The 19,803-nt window shown below is 56.1% G+C and overlaps 1 protein-coding gene across 4 annotated transcripts in view; it reads right to left on the bottom strand.

Annotated features, from left to right (window-relative positions):
- Positions 1-19,803, bottom strand: part of PAK4 (p21 (RAC1) activated kinase 4) — a 42,858-nt gene that overhangs the window by 13,004 nt on the left and 10,051 nt on the right. Inside the window, exon 1 of one of the 4 annotated variants that reach the window (XM_047711363.1) lies at positions 6,272-6,474. The exons of the other annotated variants lie outside the window; for them this stretch is intronic. The gene's annotated coding sequence lies outside the window, so the exon portion shown is untranslated. Of the gene's footprint in view, positions 1-6,271; positions 6,475-19,803 lie in introns of those variants that run through there. 4 annotated transcript variants of the gene reach the window in all.

Genomic DNA, 19,803 nt, shown 5'->3' with positions numbered 1-19,803 from the left:
GCTTCTGTCCCCTTCGCCTCCAGGGCGACTTCCTCTCTCCCTCCCAAGCCCACACCCTGCCCTTCATTCTTTCTTTCAAGTTTATTTATTTATTTATCTTTAGTAATCTCTACCCCTGAGATCAAGAGTCACATGTTCCCTCCACTGAGCCAGCCAGTCACCCCCACACTTGCCCTTTTGGTCCTGCCCTGACCCCTCCTGGGGTTGAGGGTCCCCATCTCCTATCCGACCTGTCCCAGCCCCCCGAGGGTAGTGGGAGGCAGCCCAGAGTGGGGGTTCCTGTTCCCCTTCAGCAAGACAATCTGCAGGGGAAAAGATGGCCACACGTCCATCCCCGCCACCAAATGTACCTCTTCGAGGCTCAGCCCCAGTACTGACATCACTACCTCCAACCGCGAGGGACCCCACCACCCTGCCCAGATGCAGACCCTCAGCTCACAGACTCCCTGTGACCTGGGAGGAGCAGCTCTTCTCATTTCCATCTTGCAGATGTGGAAACTGAAGACCATGAAGGTGAAACCTCTTGCTCAGGTTACCAAGCAGAGCTGGGCCTGGAAGCCAGTTGGATCCACTACAGCATCGACCTTGTTAAACCTTCTGCTGGCCCCCAAAACCCGTCCCTGTGGCCCTGTGGCCCATATGATCTGCCTGTCACCTCTGCCCTTTGCTCGTTCTGCCCCAGCCACGTGGGCCTCCTTGCTGTTCTGCAAACCCTAGACACGTCCCCACCTCAGGAGCCTTTGCACTGGCGGTCACCCCCTCGCGGGAACTTCATTCTCACGGATCTGTACATGGCTCCCTCTCCTTCCTTCTACCCACGTCTGTCCTCAAATATCCCTGGCTCCAGTCCTGTCCCCCTTTCCCTTTGCACCTGTCATCCGTCTTGCTCCCTGCCATACCCCAATGTCTACAACGTGGCCCAGCCCATACCAGGCACTTGAGGAACCGCCGCTGAATGAACGCACTCATCTGTACCCACTACACTACACCCCTGCTCAGACACCTCCGGTTCTGCCCAGGTGGTCCTTGGGGAAACTCCAGGAGAGGGTGAAACAGCAACCTTAGACAGAGGGAATGGGGGGGGGGGACAGCGTGCAGCCACCAGCCAGGCCACAGATGCCTCTGAAGCCCCGTGTCTGATCCCACGAATGCAGGCACATTCCGCACCCTACTCTCAAACGTTCACTGCAATGAAGAAAAAGCCTTTTGAATTATTCGACATGGGGGACAGGACAGTTTCCAGCCTGTCCTAGCCAAAGCTGCCAAGTTTCTAGACATCCCTGCATTCGCTGGTTCCACCCTCCTGAGCGTTCATGGAAAGAAAATGATACCCACCCACCCCACGCCTGACTCTCCCCACCACAGAAATCCACTCTGGTGGAAGAGCGAGATGCACCTCAAAAGTCATCCGGGGAATGTGTGTGTGTGTGCACGTGTGTGCAAAAACTCCTTACCTTCCGTCTCCTCCCCTCCCCCCCCACCCCTCTGAAACAAGCTTGCTCCCCTGCAGTTTCGGGGAGCTGATGAAGGGGAACCCAGGGGCCCGAGAAAAGAGCAGGGGATGTGCCAAGATCAGTCTCCAAAATGAAACCCTCAATCAGGAAGGGGACCATGAAGGCAGGCCACTGTCCCCAGCTGGCACTCAGGGCTGCCACCACCGGTGCCCACCCCCCTTTCTATCAAGATTTTTTTATTTATTTTTTAAAGATTTTATTTATTTAAGAGAAAAAGCAAGATAACAAGATAGCAAGAGAGCGCACAAGCAGGAGGGAGAGGGAGAAGTAGGCTCCCTGCTGAGCAGGGATTCTCATGTGGGGGGGGGCTCCGTCCCAGGATCCTGAGATCATGACCTGAGCGGAAGGCAGAGAGGCTTAACCCCTGGAGCCACCCAGGCGCCCCTGCTAAGACTTTTACCTACTAGCTCAGGGAAGCCCCTTCCCACCTCAGTTTACTCTGTCTCCTGGGGCTGGGCTCTGACAAAGGAGGGGAGACTGGCCCCCAGCAGAATCCTCACTGCCCCCCTCCACCCCCCACACCTGTCCCACCTCCACACTTCTGCTCAGCTCTCAGGTGCCCATCTGTACAGCCCCTGCCTTCCCGAGTCCAAATCTCTCTCCCAGCCCCGCTGCCCTGAGCCTAGTTTCTCCAGGAGTCCCCAGGGATCTTGACCCCAGATGCCATCCTGAGCTTTGGGCCCGACAACGTGCCCGAGCCCACTCCTTGGCAAACACCCCAAAGTACCCCATCACACTCACACACCCGCCTACTGTCCGTAGCTACTGAGGGCTGCTCTCTGCCAGACCGGGGCTGGGGCTCCCAGTGGCGGTCAGAATGGCCAGAAGCATCCCAGCGCTTGTGGACAGAGCTCACATGGAGACAGTTGATAAATGAGCTAAATCAGAATATCTAGTTGAGTCAGAGGGTAAATGCTGAGAACATACACAAAGCAAGGATCAAGAAAGTGCTGAGGGACAGGAGAGGCTGCAAGTTTCAGTGAAAAGGTCAGGGAGGGCCTGGCTGGGAAGGTGACCCTTGAGCAGGGACCCGAGCGGGGGAGGGGCGAGGGAACCATGTGGACACCCAGGAGTGGGAAGATTCAGTGCAACTGTCCCCAGGTGGGGACGTGCTTGATGTGGTTAGAGCAGAGGAGGCCCAGTGGTGGGGGCAGATGACGTAGGGCATTATGGGCCATGCGGACAGCTTCGTCCTTTCCCCAGAGGGAGGTGGGGCCACACAAGGGCTCTGAGCAGGGGAGGGCTGTAGCCTGACTCAGGCAGCCACAGGCTGGACTGTGGCCACGTGGAGCCCAGGGAGGCAGAGGACGTGACAGCCGAGGGGCAGGCAGGACCACGTGGGGGTTCTGGAGGGAGAAGCGGGCAGGCTCTGGGCATGCTAGAACGGCCTAGGTGACAGGACTTGCTGACAACTGACACCATCTTCCATACTAGCCGCAGCAAGAGCGCCACGGGGGCAGGCGCTGGGTCTGGTCTTGCCCATCACCGCACCCCCAGTGCCTGGCTCGTCCTGTCTACCCTCTCCTGGCCCTTCATATCCCCTGATGCGTCCCGCAGTGATGAGTGTGCCTCACGCTTCCCACAAAGTCAGTGGCTCAGCGCCAGCGGTGGGTATAGGAGGTGTGTGTGTGCTTTGGTGCTGACTCCAGCCCAGCTTCAGGCCAGACGTGCAGACCAGTCCACCCTGAGCCCTCTCGACCGTCCTTAGGTGACTGGGTTGCGGGGGAGAGTCCTCTTCCTTCCTGTTTCCCAAACCAGAACAACACGGCCCGAGAGGGGAATTCACTGCCCAGGGCTGCCCAGCACCAGGTCACCAAAGTGCCCGTGCTGAGCCGCAGAGGCGGCCTTATCGCTGCCCCCTCCACTCGTGGTTTGCCAGCAGCCCCAGCACCAGCCAAGGCCTGTGCTCCAGACAAAGGACCCCAGAAGTTCATGGGACAAGAATGAGGGCAAAGACAACTCTACTGTCAATGACCAGAACCAAGATCAGCAAGGCTGCCTTGGTTAGGAGGGAACCAGAAGCAATGCTAAACAAACAGTTCTTCCAGGGCTTCTGAGGGGGATAAAGTTCCCCACTGTGCCCTACCAAGGCCTTGCCCAGCTGCGCTCTGCCATCCTCGGAACTCCACCCCTCCTCTCACTTCACTACACCTGTGCTGGCCTCCTACATTTTAGTCGTGGACACCTCAAGCTTGTTCCAGCCTCAGGGCCTTTGCACCTACTACTCCCTCTGCCCAGAGCTGCATGGCTCACCCTTTCCTGATATTTGGGTCTTTGTGCAAATAAAACCTTCCTAGAGAGCCACCTGGGTGGCTTGGTAGGTTAAGTGTCTGCCTTTGGCTCGGGTCATGATCTTGGGGTCCTGGGATCAAGCCCCACATCAGGCTCCCTGCACAGTGGGGAGTCTGCTTCTCCTTCTCCCTCTGTGTGTGTGCTCTAAGAAATAAAACCTCGTTAGAGAAGTCTTTCGTGAATCCTGACAAAATCTGCACCCCCACTTTATACTTCTCTGTGGCCTTTATTACCATCTGACATCACATAAATGCAGACTGTGGATCCCCTCTCCTCCCTGGCCCCCAACAAAGGCTCCCTGATAGTTGGAGCCCTTGTCTTTCCTGCTGTATCCTTGGCATCTAGAGCAGCAGACACTCAGCAAGTGTTTGTGGCACAAATGAACAATGCCAAGGCCAACTGAGCAGTCTGGACCCTGAGGAGGAACAGGCAAGGGAGGTGGGGGCGAGGGCAGACAGGCCCCCAGCGCCCGTCCCACACTGCCTGGAAGTCGGACCTTCATGCCTAAACAGGAACCGGTCCCAGTCCTGAGAGACCAAATCTAGCTCTTTGTGAATAAGCTGGCCTATGCTCCAAATGCCACAAGAGGTGCCCACCATTGATCCTATTCCTGGGTCCACCCCACCCCAGGGACGCCCACTCCAGCCACGCTGCCTCGGCTGGAAATGTGAGGATGTGGCAGCCCACTGTGGCTACAGGCAAGAGGCAAGTCACATGGCAAGAGATGTTGCCGGAAATCCACCAGTCCCCGTAACGCGTGAAATCCCACAGGATGACACAGATCCATGGGTCATCCTGGCCTTGGGAAGCAGCTGGCATCGGCAGTCTGGGGCGTGAGGAACAGCCCTGCCCTTCATGTTCTGGCCAGATGCGCGCCATCTCTCTGCACCGGGCCTTTGCACAGACCGTGCAGGGCAAGGACTCGGCAGAGAGATGTGCTGCCACCAAGTGGGTCCTCGCTACAGTTTACCCCGCTGGCACTACCATGGCCATTGTTGCTGCTGCTGCTGAATGCACAGGGGCAGGAACAGATAAACGGAAGAGGGCGCTGCACACACTTCTCTCCAGCCCAGTGCAAGGGTCCAGCCTTACAGTCTCTGCTATCTTACTTTCTCAGGGCTCCGATCTGAGAATGGGCTGTGCTATCTGGGAGCCCCCGAGAGGGCAGTGCCCGGGCCATCCCAGCCACCCTGTGTCCCCAGCCCTGCCCAACATGAGGTGGGGAGCAGCTCAGAAAGTGTGGCTAAATGAAGAGAAGGATTTCCTGGAGCCAGCTGGGCTGGTGCTCCGAGTCCCCAGGGAGGCTGGGTGGCAAGTCTGGCAGTCCCCGGCTCAGGTGCCTCCTCCCCATCCAGGCCCAACAGGACACAGACACAAAGGGCCCTGTTGGCATCCGTCACCCCCCAGAGGTGCCCAGGGTAGGGATGGATGCCACAATAAACCTGAGAGTGTGGGCGAGCCCCCAGGGACCAGGAAAATCAGATCAGACTCCATTCATTCTTCCCGAAGCAGGGCAGGAAGGTGGGGGGTAACAGGAAAGAGGGACAGCCCTCCTCCGCCATGCGACTCCCCGCTCCACACACAGATACACATGCGCACGCGGAGGAGTCCTCAATTCTGAAGCATGAGAAGCCACCGCAGCCACACAGCAGCCTTGGCCCAGAAAAGGACATCCCACCCTGAGCCCTAAGCCCCTCCTCTGGAATACCAGCCCCAGCAGAGCCCACCAGAGCCTTGTGGCCTCAGTGTGAGAATGCCAGGGAAGCAGTCAGAAAGAGGGGCCTGGCTCAGAGGAACCTCTCCCAACAGAAAGGCCAGAACAATCAGGTGGCCCACAGCTGGGTCTCTGAAGAAGCCGTGGACCCAGGACCCCCTCCACAAATGGCATAAAGACCCACACACAACCCCCTGATGCGCAGACTCCTGAAAGAGACCCGCAACACACACCGGCAATATACATGATACACACCAGCCACCAGCTCAGAACGCAGGCCCATGCGTGCATACAGCCAACCCCAGAGGCTCCCTAACCGCCTGACATGCCTGGAAAGGACCCCACACACATACCCGGGTATACTCCCCCAGCCACAGTGTTAGACCACAAGACCCACACACCCTAGATCCACACACAGGAGGAAAGGAGACCCCACAACAGACCCCGACACGCCCACCATCAATTCCTGGGTTATCCCAGTGAGGCACAGCCCCTCCGAGTCACCCCCCTTAGAACCAGACCCCAGGACTGAGCTCCCCCGGAGGCACTCAGGGACCTGGGCGGAGGCACGTGGTAAGTGCCAGCAGACGAAACACCTGCCTGGGAACACACGGAAACAGAGCGACCTGGCCCCTGGCTCTGACCAAGAAAGGGGTGGTCCCTGAGCATAGGCTGACACCCTCCCATGGGCAGTCCTCCCCTCTCCTTCCTTCCTCCCCCCTCTGCCCTGCGGAGGCCAGGGTCAGCTCACCTCCGCCATCCTCCTCCCTGGTCCTGGGGCCACCGTCAGTGGGAAAGGGCAGTGGACGGACAGGCTTCCAGCTGGCAGGGCAGGAATGGGGAGCAAGGGGCTCCCCTGGCCCTGGACGTGAGCCACCCACCTAGGGGAGCTGGCTGGCCCCACACTCTGGCCTCCCTGGCTGTGGGTGGTGCCTTGGCCCTGCCCTGGCAGGAGTTGGGCTGCCTGTGGCTCCAGTCCACGGAGGGTGAGGGCGGAGGGCGGAACAGAGGGAAGGAGGGGCTGAGCCCGGAAAGCCTGGGCCACCGGGCCACCACTGCCCTGGCAGAGGGAAGGGCTGGGCAGGGACACAGAAGCAGGGGACACAAACCTCAGCCCTTGCTCTAACAGGGTCCATCTCCCGCCAGCACCCATGCACCCCCAGGGCCAGACTTGGCGCCAGGAGCCAGGACATCAGGGGCCACACCACATGGGGCTGAGTGGCTGAGAGTGGCTGGCAGGGCGGCCAGGTTTGAAAAGTTGGGGCTGGGGGTGCTGGACAGAGGGAGGGAGCTGGGGGTGCTCTCTGATGAGGCTGGGTGGTTAGAGAGCCAGAGCTTGCCGGATTGCCCCCCCCAGAACCCCAAGAGGGTGCATGAAGGGGGCCTCTCCCCACTTCATCTCACTCTCTTATTAGACGCGGGGCAGGTCACAGTGGACCCCAGACGTAGCCATCTCCAGATGTGAAAGTAGGACTGGTGAATAGTGGAAACGGGGAGGAAGAAAGGTGGGGAGGGCTGGCTCTGTCTTGCCAGCCACGTCAGGATGCAACTAACCTGAAAGTGAGGGGCCCAACTCCTCAGAGAACTTTCCCTGGGCCAGGCCCTGCTCTTAGCACTGACCCGCTTTAAGCCATTTGCCCCCAGCAGGGCCCTTGAGGGACAGGTTTTTTAACAGGCTCATTTTACAATGGGGGAAACTGAGGCCCAGAGAGGTCCAAAGACTTGCCCAAGGCACCCTGCGGGGGGGGGGGGGGGGGTCTGGCACCAGGCTTCCCAGGCAGCTGCTCTGAGCATGAGGCTAGCTTGCCCAGAACCCCCATTCCAGACAGAGGAAGAAGATGCTCAGACAAGAGTCATCTAGAAGGGGTGTGCACACCCTGCCGCCCCTTTGCCTCACACCTCCCTCCCTCTCCAGATCTTACTTCCTCGGCAAAGTCTTCCCGGGCCCAGGTCAGGGCTCCCTGGGTTGTACTTCTCTGTCTGTCTTGCCCCTGACAGAGGACTTGGGAGGCAGGGGGGGGTGGGCCTGCCTGGTTCATCACCAGTCACCCTTCAGGGCCTGCCTCAGGCACCCTCTCCTCCAGAAAGCCCTCCCTGACACCAGGCTGGGTCTGGTACCTCCTCTAGACTCCATCCCAGGGCTGAGCCCTCCTGATGTCCGGCTCCCCTGTTCAGTCACACATTTCCTGAGCTCCTAGCACTTGCCAGGCGACTGGGAGGCCCTGACAGTTCAGTAGTGAGCAAACTAGACAGAACTCCTGTGAGCAGCAGGGACTAGGTTCTCAAGTTCTCACAGGCAGCCCAGGACAGGTGCCCAGTCGATGGTGAGCCCGTGAGAAGCAGCAAGTGGCCCAGGCAGGCAGGTGGATAAAGACGCCCGTGTCCTTCCCCCTCCCTGGCTCTGGCACCTCCACGGAGACCACTCCCACTGCAGCCAACTCCCTGAGGACTTTATCACTGGGACCTGGGATCCCCGGCTCCAAGGTCCCGGAAATCCTCCTCCTGCCTTCCACCTGCCCATCCAACCAGGGGCTCCCAGCAGGCCTAGGCTGGGCCTGGGGCTACAGCAGGGCAGGTCTAGGAGACCCCAGAAGTCCTAGATCCCAGGCCACTCCCTCCTCTCTGGGGTGGGGGGCGGGGAGTGCTGGTCAGGCAACCACCAGCACAGGAGCCAAGTGGGTGGGCCCCCAGACCTTCCCAAACCTGACAGGCAGGTTTGGGCTCCGGCTGGGGAGGCAGTCAGGATTGGGCAGTTTTGAGCCAAGGGAAACCAAGTCCCAAGGGGAAGGATGGGGGAGGGGGGGAGGAGGAAGTACTCTTTCCCCAGAAGTCGCAGTGGAAACAAGTGAGGGGTACTCCTGGGGGCCAAGCTTCGGGAGCAAGGAGAGCTTGCCCTAGGATCATCTCGCACCGGAACAGACAGTTTTGAAACTTTGTAAACATACCCCCAAACCAAGACTAAACCAATAAACCCATGTAAAGCTGGTCACTTGGCTTCTCAACTATTAACAAGCTGCCACATCTGGGCTCCATCTCTCCCCTCTTTCCTTTCCAAGAGAGCCTACACGTGCGTGTGCATGAGTGCGTGTGCACACACACACACTTACACACCTCTTCTAAGTACATAAATGGCAGCACACCACACATACTATTCTGACCTCGCTTTTCTCCAAAACAGTCCTTGGCTCCCCCTCACCCCTGCCCGGGAGGAGCGTAGCAGCCTCCAGTGGAGGGGAAGACACACACTGGGGACCTCGGGAATGCTCTACCAGGCACACTCCCTCAAACCTAGAAAAGCGCCCCCCTGGGTATGGAGCCGAAAGATCCAGCCTGCCTGCCTCGGGGACATGCATGGGGACAAAGATCCAGCCTGCCTGCCTCGGGGACATGCAGGGGGACGTTTCTGCAGCTCGGGCTGAATCAGCCAGAGAGACTGGAAAACAAGCCAAGTGCTGGTCCGAGGCGGACTGACGATGATCGGGGATCTCCTGGCTCCCCCGAATGGTGCATGACAGTGAGAATAGACGACCCACAGCTACAGGTGAATGAAACCAAAACGGAAGCAGGAAAACGTGAAAGGATACGTCTTGTGACTTTGTTTAGAAAAAGCTCAAGGCTAGACAAAATGAAACATACTGCTTGGGGCTGCGTACAGAGCTGACAAGACCAAGGGGAAGTGCAAGGCAGTGGGGGCCTCCAGAGTCAGGGGAGGCCCTGTGGGGGGAGGGAGTTTGGGGGGCTGGCACCCCCTGCTTCTTCACCTGGGGGGAGGCGGCTGCGTGGGTTTTCTCTCTAGAGTAACCAGTCATGCTGCACATTCATGATTTATACTCAACGTGCATGCGAACAGTTTAAAATTACAATGTTAAAGACAAAGAAAAAAGTATCTACATCTTAGTGATTTTCCAAGCCTACTCCTTCTCTGAAAGCGCTTGTGGTGCTGCTTGAGCAGCGGCGTGGAGGGGCGACTGTGCCTGGAGCTGGTCCCCACAGGGCCAGCTAGGTGGTTTCCGGCCTTGTGCTCTCACAAATGACATGGCCATGACACCTGTGCACAGATGTCACCTCACGGGTGGGCCAGCGTGGTCATGGGCCACGGGCCCAGAAGTGGCCTTGCTGCGGCCGGGATCATGACTGCCAAGCTGCCCAAGTGAGGGCTACCTGCCCCCACCCCCAGCCCCTTGGCCTCCCTGCCCAGGCCGTCCTTGCCTGCCAAGTGTCTCCACAAAGCCGAGTTTCCTCCAGGGGCCAGGGAGATTTTTGTAAAATCCAACTGATGTCCCTCTCCTGCTGAAACCCTACCAGGGCCCACACAGCTAAAGCCATCTCCTCTCCAGGGACCCCCCCACTCCCCAAGTTCTCCCTGCCTCTCCGGGCTCATTTCTTCACCTTCCTTTCCCTGGGTCCTGGGTGCCCTCGGCATGCAACCTTCTCCTACCACACCCCACCCATACTGTCCACAGAAACTCCAATGCTAGACCACCAAATGCCCCCAGGGTGGGGGGTGCAGCTCCGTCCCTGCCTGGCGGGGCCTCTAGTCAAGGATCCCACCAATGAAGTGTGAAATCCCAGCAGAGAAGGGCTCACTGGAGGGATGAGGGTGTGGGGGATCCAGGCCAGAGAGGGGCAGGAGCCAGCCAAGGGGCCGAGGACACGCCTGCACTTGGAAATACAACTCTGGCTGTCCTGTCCGCAGAGGACCAGATCAAGGTGGCTTGAGTGGGTGCAGGGACAAGTGACAGGAGGCAGCACTGCTCCCCGCAAATGATGAAGGCGGCCTGGACGGGCAGGACAGAGAGGGGGGTCGGGGACAGACCAGAGCTCTTTGTCTGCCAAGAAAAGCAACACTTGTTGATCAATCAGATATGGGAGCTGAGGACGAAGCAGGTGCCGAGGGTGACCCTGAAACCGGGTAAACCTACGGCACCACCTGCCACACGAGGAAGCCTGCGAGGAACTCCAAAAATGACAGGCCCCCGGGCCCTAGAACAGCTCGGTTCAGGAAGAGAAGAAGGTGGAGGTATCACCTGCCCCCGCTCCCCCAGCCACAGTAATGACACAGTGTGGATAAACACGCGGGTCAACGAGCAAAAGAGAGAGCCCACAGACCCCCACAGATATATGTGCTGCTTTTAAAAACACTGGTTTTTCTTCTTTCTTAAAACATACAGAATATTTATCATCTTAACCAATGGTAAAGCACCTAATTCAGCGGCATTAAAGACAGCCGCGGGTTCGTGCACATCACCGTCTATACCCGGGACTTTTTCAGCATCGCAGACAAAAACCCTGCAGCCACTGAACAATGGCTCCCCATTCCCTCCTGCTCCCAGCAACCCCCCGCCCCAACCTCTGTTCTCCTGACTCCGTGCACTTCCCTATTCTCGCTATCTCACGTAAGTGAGGGCTCATGAACACCTCTCCTCCGCCTGGCTTATTTCATCAGGCGTAACGTTGTCAAGGTCCACCCCATATTGTAGCGTTTTCTTCAAAAGCCCATTCATTTCTGGGGCTGAATAATGCTCCGCCGTGTCTGTCACATCCCATCTGTTGACAGACGCTGGGTTCCTTCCACCTCTCAGTTAGTGAATAACGCAACACGAACGCCGGTACGAGGGTCTGTCCAGGTCTCTGCTTTCAATGCGCCTGGAGGTACACCCGGGAGGAGGACTGCTAGGTGATCGCGTAGTTCTGTATTGAACCGTTTGAACAACTACCAGCCTGTTTTCCACGGTGGCTTCACCAGCTTAGGTGTCCGCCCACGATGTAGGAGGCTGCCAGCAATATCTGTGATTTTCCCTTTTTGGGGAACAGCCATCCTGGTAGGTATGAAGTGGTATCTGATTGTGGTAACTTACTTTTGTCCAAAAAAAAAAAGAAAAAAAAAAAAAAAGGTATCAGCAACTGGATGGAGGAAGGAGCGTTTTCCAGAGTGCTGGAAGCATGGATATCCACATGCCCCCAAACAGACCCTGATCTTAAACCGCATACTTTGTACCAACATGAACTTATGATGGAGGCACAGAATCAAATACGGAACTAAAAAATTTTCTGAAAGCAACCAACCAAACCAACCATCCAGGTCTTAGGCTAGGCATGGAGTTGTTCAACTTGATACCAAAAGATCCATAAAAGGAAAAATTAGTAATGCAGGCCTCATCGAAATTAAATTTTTTTTGCTCTGCAGAAGTCCACGAGAAGAAGGGGGGGAAAAGCACTATGGATTGGGGAAACAATATTTGCAAACTTATCTGACAAAGGACTAGTATCTGGAAGAGAGAAGGAACTCTTAAAATTCCATAGTAAAAACCCCTAAAAATCCAGGTAGAAAACAGGCAGAAGACACGAAGAGGTATTTCATCGAAGATGATGCCCAGATGGCAGATGGGCCCATGAAAGGAGGGGAGGCACCACGGGCCATGAGAAACGCGCAAGTTAAAGCCACGATAAGTTATCATTACACGCCCAGTCGAACAGCTTAAAATCAAAAACAGTGGCAACACCAAATGCTGGTGATGGTGCAGGGAAACTGGCTCATCTGCATGCTGCTGTGGGGGGATGAAAAATGGTAGAGCTAAACGGTCTGGCAATTTCTCTACACCAGCAACTGCATTTCTGGTTATTCGTCTCAGAGAAACAAAAAGCTATATTCGCACAAACAACCTGTATGCAACTGTTTATAGTGGCTTTATCTGCATCGCCCCCCACAGGGAGCTAGCCCAGATGTCCTTCAACTGGTGAATGGTTAGACTGTGGTACGTCCATACCACAGAATACTACTCAGCAAGAAAAAGGACTGAACTACTGAATTGGGCAATGATCTGGATGAAATCTCCAGAGAATGAAGCTGAGTTAAAAAAAAAAAAAAAAAGCCTCAATTTAATACCATTTTTTTTTAAATGTTAAACTTTTTATGCTTTATTTTTTATCCTAAATTCTCCTTATTGTTATAGCTCTTCACATTATGGTTGTGAAAACTGTTCCATAACACATCATATTCTTGAAATGCAGGATTATGAAAATGGGGAGTGGTTGCCAGGAGTCGGGGACATGCCAGGAAGGGAACGTGGCTATAAAAAGGCATTGGGAAGGATCCTTGTGATGGAATGTTCTGTCTCTTGACTTATATCAATGTCGTTATCCTAGTCATGGTCTCATACTAACTAGAGTTTTGCAAGATGTTACCATGGGGGAAAGAGGGGCGTTCTCTGTGTTATTTCTTAAAGCTGCCAGCAAATCTACAGTTATCTCGAAATAAGAAGTTTCACTTAAAATAGTAGTAATTTATGAAATACGCCAGACCCTTTCCCACCTTTTAGCCTTTGAACACTCTATTCACTCTCCCTGGAACACTATTCCACACACTAACTCTTGCTCCTCTTTCTGCCCTTGGGTCAGCTGTCTCCTCTTCCAGGAAGGCTTCCCTGATTTCCGAGGCCCAGTCCTCTGGGCTTCCTCCACCACAGCCGTGACAGTGGTCTGTGCTCCCCCTGAAGTTGCTCTGGGCTGTCACCACTGGTGCTGTGTCTGTCTTCATCACTGGACTGCAAGTTCCATGAGGGAAGAGCATGGCAGGTCACCAGCCCTTCACTGGGACAGGGCTGGAGGCAGAGGAATGAACAAGTGAATGGCAGTTAGGACAGTAATACCCACAGCTAGCACTCATGATGAGGTTTCTTTTCTTTTTTTTTTTTTTAAGATTTATTTATTTATTTATTTGACAGACAGAGATCACAAGTAGGCAGAGAGGCAGGCAGAGAGAGAGGAAGAGAAGCAGGCTCCCTGCTGAGCACAGAGCCCGACGTGGGGCTCGATCCCAGGACCCTGGGATCATGACCCGAGCCGAAGGCAGAGGCTTTAACCCACTGAGCCACCCAGGAGCCCCCATGATGAGGTTTCTAAGTGCCACTCTCTTTTAAGTGCTCTACGTGAATAACATATATATATATATATATATATATATATATATATATATATACATATATATATAAATAAACTTTATATAATCCCATTTATCATGGGGAAACTGAGCCCCACAGCGGGAAGCCACCACATGCCAAAGGTCACCCAGCTAGTAGGTGGCAGAGCCGGGAAGCAGACCCAGGCCTCCGCATACAGAGCCTTTCCAAGTATTCTCCATCCTGGAGGGCCTCTCCATGAAAGGCTGGACAAGCCTGGCTAAGAGGGTAAGCAGAGGAGTCCGGGGGGCAGGCCAGAAAGAGATCGTCTGGACCCTAGCCCCCATCCATTCCCACGTGGAGGGACAGGCAGACCCAGGAGGATACCAGAGCCCTCTTTATCCCTTACAGGTACTCAGGGGAGGACCCCTTATGTGTCAAGGGCCTGTGACTAAATCCCTTTTAGCGACCGGGAAAGCCAGCAGTGCCCTCTATCAGACAGAAAATGCCCACTGTCCCGTGAGGCGGCAGTTTCAACCTCCCAGAGTGCCCTCCTGACGCCCCACCCGGGCTGGGCTGCTTTCATCTGGCTGCTAGGTGGATGTCGTTCTGACCCACGCTGGGAACATTCCTACAGGCACAGGACTTCAGGCTCCGGTATCCACCTGGAGAAACCTTGAGAGAAAAACAGAGCGAGTGACAGCCAAGTGCTCGTGGTCTGGTACCATCAAAAGCCAAGAAACGTGGGAGCTGGTTTAGGGAAGTGCGGGGGCGGGGGGGAGGCGCGCACACCTGCAGATGGGCACTGAGGGCTCTAACCGGGGCAGGAGTGTTTTCTCCCGCAGTTGGGCAGAGTGCATAAGGAGGGATCCGCAGCTGGTCAAAGCCTCTAGGGCGGTGTCTGTCAGGTGACTCTCTGTCCCCCTGGGGGCACTGGACATCTCTCATGAGTCACCAAAATAGAGGCGACAATTAAAAGGAAAAAAGGGGGTGCTGAATTTATTTGCCAAGGCTGGAAAGAGCACATGAAGTAGGGGGCTTTTGAGGTGCTGGTGATGCCTATCTTCTTGATCTGGGTGGTCATTAGATGGGTATATGCTTGATCGTGATACTCATTCATGAAATTCAATGAGGAGTTACATACATTCTCCACGTGTGTTCTACCTGACACTTGTAGCAAACACCGGGGGCAGCAGTTCTGACAGCTGGGAGCTCTGTCTCTACACGCGTGTACCTTAAGTCTCTCTCTCTTTTGAGCCCTATCTCTCAGCGCACGCACACACACGCGCGCACACACACGCAGAGCCGAGAGCCGCGAACTGCTACCATCAGAACAGCAGTCCTCTTTGGACACTCACAGCTCTCGGCCTGTCTCCTACCAGGAAGACGGAGGCCTGGAAGCAGGCAGTCCTGGAGCCCTCCAACGTGGCCACAGCCCCATGCCTCTCCACATCCTGGGCACTCTTGTGTCCTGCGGGAACCACACTCCTCAAGGAGCCCATCTGGCCACAGGAACATACCCGTCCATGGTGTCTCCCTGCCCCCACCTGCTCCGGGGCCCCAGCAGCCCACCACACAGAGTGGAAGGAGTTATTTAAGATTTAAAGTGTCCCCACGGTAGGGGCGGCCCCTGGCTGGCTCGGCTGGGCCAGACGCTGGAGACACAGGTTGGTGGCGAGACCAGCTACAAAGCGTTCTATGCAGGCACAGTGCTGGCACCAAACAAGGCAGCGAGCAGGGGGCTGTGAACACCCCCATGTGGCAGGGGAGGAGACCAAGGTTCAGCGAGGGCGGGTGCCGGCCCCAGGTCACACAGTGTGTACTAGAGCCAGCAGTCCGTGGTAGGTCGGACCTGGACCCAAGTCCGCTCACTTAACCATGTTCCTGTCTCACTTGTCCATGCGCTCCAGGATTGTACTCTGCGCCCGCTGTGTGCCAGGCACAGTTTTAGGCACCAGAGACAGATCAGTAAAGGAGACAGTGGCTCCTCAGAGCTGACATTCCCATGGGGGAGATGAGACAATACACAAGTCAACAGAAGGGTGTGCAACCAGAGGGAGAGGACAGAGAGCATTGGAAGGGCCCCGAGGGGCATGATGCTGGAGTCAGACCAGAGGGCCGTGAGGAAGCCGCGTGGTGAGCCAGGGAAGCACGATCAGGGCAGAGGGAAGGGCCGCCGCAAAGCCCCAAGGACTGAAGCAGGCCTGACACGTGCCAGAATATGCAAGCAGCCAGCGTGGCCAGGAGGGAGGCTAGGAGGGGAAAGTGGTGGAGCTGAGGTCAAAAGAGGCCTGTGCTAAATGTGGAGGAACAGCGCGCGCCACTCATCACGCCCTTTTCTGTCCGGTCTCCATCTGCTGGAGTCCTGATCACAGCCCTCCGAGGGAGGTGCTGCCCCCATCACTGTCCGGAAGGGGAAGTGGGTGGGGCAGGGGAAAGCTCCCCAGGGCAGCTCTGGTGGCCAAAGACACAGCCTGGGCAGGAGAGCAGCTCTGTCCTGCAGGATAACCACCAGGCCAGCTGAAGCAGCTGGAGTCAAGGATGGGGTGGCTGAGGGGTGGGGGGCGGGGGGAGGGGCTCGTGGCTGAGGGCCCATGATCCCAGCAAAGCAGGAGCCCAAAGCCATGTACTCCTATGACAGACGGTTCTTGGAAGCTGGAGGCTGACACTCCACCCGTGCCTCCCGGGTGCCCCCGCAGTTCCCGACCCTCGGTCCTCAAGCCCCTGCTGCTAAGTCTGGTACCAGTCTGACCACAAGCAAGGGAAGCATTTTTCCCCACCTACTGAATTTTTTAAATTTAATGGAATTTACTTTATTTGATCTTACTTTACATTTATTTTTTTCAGTAATCTCAACACCCCACATGGGGCTCGAACTCACAACCCCAAGAGCAAGAGTAGCATGCTTCACCAACAGAGCCAGCCAGGTACTGCCTACATTTACTTCAAAAGTGACCCAGATACTAATGCTGACCTGAGGTTCATACACATAGCACCACCCGTAAAAGAAACAGCACCTGAATATGATCGAGCTTCCAGACCTGAGTCCCTGTTTAGGAAACACGGGGGACAGGGGCGCCTGGGTGGCTCAGTGGGTTAAGCCGCTGCCTTCGGCTCAGGTCATGATCCCAGGTCCTGGGTTCAAGCCCCGCATCGGGCTTTCTGCTCAGCGGGGAGCCTGCTTCCTCCTCTCTCTCTGCCTGCCTCTCTGCCTACTTGTGATTTCTCTCTGTCAAATAAATAAATAAAATCTTTAAAAAAAAAAAAAAAAAAGGAAACACGGGGGACAGAGGAACAAGTTGAATGACACCACAAGGATTCACTGCCTGGATCTCGACTGTGGAAAAGTCAAGGGGACGAAGTATGAGGGTCTTTGGCAGATACACAAGGCGAAAAGCAAGCACACAGAAAAACAGACACAAGAAATCCTACAGAAGACTTACGGGACCTGTCAACTAGACACGCCCGGCACAGACCTTGTCTAGATTCCAAAACAAAAAAGCACGCTGAAAAAGGATGATAAGACAACTGGGGAAACTGACAATCTTAAGGAATCACAAGTTCTTTTCTTCCCGCGACAACAGTATTGTGGGGTTTGTTTTCTTAGACTTTAATCTTTAACAGAAGAAAAATCTGAAAAATTTATGGCTCAAGTACGTGATGTATGGGAATTGTTCTGAAATAATCAGGGAGGTGGGGCTTGGGTTACAGACAGGAAAGCCTGGTCATCCGTGCTGACTGCGGGACACTGGGGACAGTGATGGGGATGTGGACGGGGACACAGACGTGGGGAAGGCATGAGACCATTCTCCCAAGCATGAATGAACACTTCCATTTATACAAACGTTTTCAACATTTTGCGAAAGGAAATGTGACCTAATTCTAGCAGCGAAGAGTTATGGATCACTCACAGGGTGAACCTTGGTTACTGAATCTGAACACGGGTCCTGCTCTAATAACGAACAGTGATCACGGTCAAGGTGACCATAATGACATAATGATGGCAGCAGCACTGTGCTGAGCGTCACACACGCCACTGACTCACTCATTCCTCCCAGTGACCCCGGGAGGCAGCAGGAACCTGTGGGAACCAATGTTGAGAAATGTGGGGCCCCAGGCCTGGCCCGAGGTCAGAGAAGGCGCTCTGTCAGAGCTGGAGAGGCCCCGATGGGCAGCCTTTGTCCCCGAGCGGGTGTGGGAGGGGAGGCCAGTGAGCCCTGCGAGCGGGGACGACCAAGAGCCCCGGCCTCACTCCCCCTCGTTCCCACAGTATCGGCTCCAGCAATGCAATATTCACATTTCAGCGTGTGCCTCCGCCAAGATTAAACCCTTGGCCACCCCACGGGAGCCTGAGATGGTGACCGGTCACAGATGACACCAGCAGACTTTTGGGCCCACGGAAGGATCTTGGGTCACAGGATCTGTCACGTCAGGGTCTGCCTGCATGGACAGCCCTCCCTCGAGGTCTCAAAGCTGGCCCCTGTGCCCCCAAATGTCAGCGGGAGGTGTGCCCCCGCCCCCACTCCAGGTGCCAGGAGAAGCAAGAGAGGCTGGCAAGGTGACACCGGCATCCTTCCCACCCATCCCCACCTCCCACCCGCTGTCCTGGGGTCTGTGGGAACCATCCCCTTCTGTGGCTACAGTGGGATCCTGGCTAACAGGGGAAGTGGGGCGGGGGCGGGGGGAGCAGGAGAGAAGCAGAAGTTGAGGGCAGGGGAAAAAGGGAGAGAGACAAAAGGCAGAGACATGGAAAGAGAGAAGAGAGGAGGGAGACAGAGAAGGCGGCCCACTGGGAACCTGGAGGACCCAGGGGCGGCAGAAAGGACAGCGGCAGAGGCTGCGCGGCTCCTGGAAGCTTCTGGGTCCCAGCTGCCTTGTCTGCAATGCCACCGTGTGCTTGTGGCGGTGATGTGGCTCAGTCACACTATGTCAGAAGCCTCAAAAAGTACCCCAAACATTGTGAAAGTGAATGTATATGCTGGTTTTGGAGGCTAGGGGCTCTCATCCCAGCTAGTCACACAGGAAGCCTAAAAAAAAAACTCAAAAAACCCAAAACCCCTGATCAATGCTCAGGCCCTACAGCCAGAGACTAGGCTTCAAATGGTCTAGGCTTGGGGTTCTGTATGGCGGTCCCCACCACGGGGAGGTGCAGGGGCCCCTCTGCCTGCCCACCCTCCCCCACCTCGGGCCACCAGGAGTCTGGGGCCTGCTGAGGAATCCAAGGAATGAAGCCTGGGCCTGGCACAGCCATCTCTGGGTCCCCTCCCCCTTCGCAAACTCCCAGGAGCCCATCCTGTGTCTGTCTGGTCCAGGCGGAAGCCTGCCCTGGGAAGGCATCAGCTGGCTGAGGTCTCCCAGTCCTGGATCCCCACTCCTAGCCTTTTCCTCCAAGTGCCGGTCCTGAACCCCTTCTCCTCTTGGGTCCCCTCCACCTCAAATGTTGGACCACAGCGCCCTGCCCAGGGGTCCCCTTCACTGAGTGCTTATCAGTGGTGGAGTGAGTGACCCTGACAGCCCACAAGGAGCCCGCAGAGCTTACCACCTGCTCCGGTGGGCAGGGGTGACCCAAGAAGGTTTCCCAGAGGAGGTGACCCTTAGGTCAAGATGGAAACTCGAGAGGAGAGCACTTAAAGGTCAGCGAGGCTAAAGTGCAAACAGACCGGGGCAGGGCCGGATCTAGCAGGGGAGGAACCAGGTTTGGGTCCTCTCCCCAGGCAGTGGGGAACACAGGAGGATTTCAAGCAGAGAAGGGGCCCCTACACTGCATGTGCTGACTCTGGCCACACATGCTGCCCTCCACCCTTCTTCTTTCACGGGGATGGAGAACACCAGCTGGCCCACTGGAAAGTGCCAGGGGATCCCCAGGTCCTGCCACCCCCGCGGGGTAGGGTCCTGGCCCTGGCTCCTCCCTGCCACGCTGTGGGGAGACCCCACCAGAGTTGCTTCCCACAGCCCTAAGCCTGTTCCCCAATAATTAAACCGTAAGCTGATTAGTCAAAGAAAACCTTTAATTAGCCCTTGAAATCATTCAGGAAAATTACAACCTCCTCTCTGGGCACCCTGCCCACCCTCTGCCAGGGACTAGGAGCTGTGCCAAGGAGGAAGCAGAGTTGGGGCGGGGGAGGGTAGGGGGCTCCTGCCCCTCATCTGAGCCTCACCCGGCAAAGGCAACCCAGGGAGCAAGGCGCCTTGTGAGAAGAGAAGGCACAGACTCCCTCCCCCAGCCACGTCACAAACTACCTCAGAATAAAGCCACTAAGCCACCAATAAGTGGGCAAGGAAGATGCTGGAAAAGTGTGGGACTCTCCTGAGACATCAGAGAAGACAAATAAATGGAGAGATGGACCATGTCCATCGACCGGGAGACTCAACGTTGCATCTGGGC

Source organism: Lutra lutra, chromosome 17, assembly GCF_902655055.1.
Source record: "Lutra lutra chromosome 17, mLutLut1.2, whole genome shotgun sequence".
Lineage (NCBI taxonomy): Eukaryota > Metazoa > Chordata > Mammalia > Carnivora > Mustelidae > Lutra > Lutra lutra.
This window is presented reverse-complemented; position numbering and strand designations above follow the sequence as displayed.